Source organism: Micropterus dolomieu, linkage group LG12 (assembly GCF_021292245.1).
Source record: "Micropterus dolomieu isolate WLL.071019.BEF.003 ecotype Adirondacks linkage group LG12, ASM2129224v1, whole genome shotgun sequence".
In the NCBI taxonomy this organism is placed as follows: domain Eukaryota; kingdom Metazoa; phylum Chordata; class Actinopteri; order Centrarchiformes; family Centrarchidae; genus Micropterus; species Micropterus dolomieu.
In genome coordinates, this window is record NC_060161.1 from 39,262,658 (window position 1) to 39,264,619 (window position 1,962).

The 1,962-nt window shown below is 42.5% G+C and overlaps 1 protein-coding gene across 1 annotated transcript in view; it reads right to left on the reverse strand.

Moving 5' to 3' along the window:
• LOC123979991 overlaps positions 1-1,962 on the reverse strand; it is an 11,554-nt gene that overhangs the window by 486 nt on the left and 9,106 nt on the right. The gene's annotated exons all lie outside the window — the stretch shown is intronic.

Consider the following 1,962-nt stretch of genomic DNA (forward strand, 5'->3'; position numbering starts at 1 on the left):
GGGCTGTGTGTGTTTCTAGCAATAATATCACAGATGTACTTTGTTTTAGAGACTTTGACCAGGCGTTGGTAGGACGTTAGGCAGTTTCTCAATATTTCATAGGACACTTGTAGGTTTATTCTTCTTCCAGTTCCTCTCTGCCTTCCAGCATTCCTGTCTAAGGGCACGGGTCTCACTATTAAGCCAAGGCTGAGCTTTGACTTTAGAGCTCTTAAGCTTGAGTGGGGCAATGGTGTCAAGGATGTCTGTGACTGTGGTATTAAACAGAGTGACTCTGTAAGTTTAGCAAAAGGCGAAGTTATAAAGGCATCAGAGAATAGCCTAGCTGTGGAGTAACTGAATGCCCGAGCATAGCGATCTGGCATTTTAGGTTTTGGCTCAACATTTAAAACAGGAAAACTTAATGATAAAACCAGATCAAGTGTATGTCCATGTTCATGTGTAGGACCAGTAACCCACTGAGAGAGATTAAATGAGTCCACGAGTTGCAGAAACTGGCTAACCAATGGCTTTGAAGGGCAACAGACATGAATGTTAAAATCAGCAAGGATTAAAATGTTGTCAAAGTTGGCCACAAACAATGATAAAAAGCTAGAAAATTTGTTATTGTACTTTGGTGGTCTATACACAAGTGCACAAAGTAATGGGCAGGCCAATTCAACTTTAAGTACTTGCACCTCACAGCTAGTCGCTAAGCCTCCACCCTTACCTGTTGTTCTGGGAGAACTAAAATAATTACAGTCACTGGGGGAGAGTTCAGAAAGAGGACTTAGATCACCAATATTAAGCCAAGTCTCAGTTACACATAGAAAATCACGTGATAAAAAGAAATCATTTAGGATGAAAGTTTTGTTTGAGATTGATTGTACATTCACCAAGGCTATTTTCAAAGGCAAACTATCCAGATTTTGCGCTGACCCTTTTTGACCCTTTGAACAAATATTAGCGGCAGACCCCAATGCCAGTTTTGAAATGCAAGGAACAGTTATCAAGTTTGACAAGTCAGCTGTGTTACAGGGAGTCATTTTGTTGATTCTGATACTAGTCACAACAGGTATAGTGTGGACATCAGTAGTGCCTAGTAATGGGGCAGAACAGCCTCCTGGCCACTGTGGGGAGCTATTATTCCTCACAGTCAGGAGTTAACTGGGTGTCGGGGAGCTGCACCTTTTAACTCCCCTCCAGCTCTCTCTGCTACCTGCCTGTGCTAATCCATCCTTTCACCCAGATTCTTTGTCTTTATAATAACAAACAGCTGTTTCATGTGCAGGATCGCTCATTTCCCGTTTCACATTTCACATGTGTTTTCTTGATAAAACGTGGTTTGGAGACCTGCTAATGTTCCCTGTGGAAATGATCCTAGCTGCACACTATCCCTTCTGTACCTCCTAATCTTCCGTAGTGCTCCGTTTCCCTCAGTCTCGTTTTGCACTGCGAAGGCTAAGTTGTGTGGAAAAGTGCTGCTGGGCTAACGTATTGTTTACTTTGGAAAGTGAACCATTTACGTTATAACTTTCAACACATGTTGTCTGATGTCAATACAGTGATTTACGTAGCAGTTTTGTGTTAGTTTGACCGTTAAAATAAGTTTTAGCAATGCTTTGATTTTAACTTTCTAGCCGCCATTTTTACCTCAGCATGCGGGCCGTGTCATGTGACCAATGTAGCTCGTCGGAGATGTCAGCGTCTCTTTCCTTGAGTAAACGCTGTATTTTTGTGTGTTTGGGAAGCAGATGTGCAGTAAGAGGAAGCCAGAAGGCCATTAATATGTGCATTGTGTTCTACAGGAGCCAATAAATTGTGAAAAAGAAGTCATCTCATGGGTCGTCCCTCACATGCCCCAACCACACCCAGAAGTCCGCTGTTTTGAAAAAGAACAAATGGTGTGTCTCCGCCTCCCTGATGGAAAGATGACCACAGACCCAACAGAGATGAGGAAACATAAAGGATTAGTAACTCTAG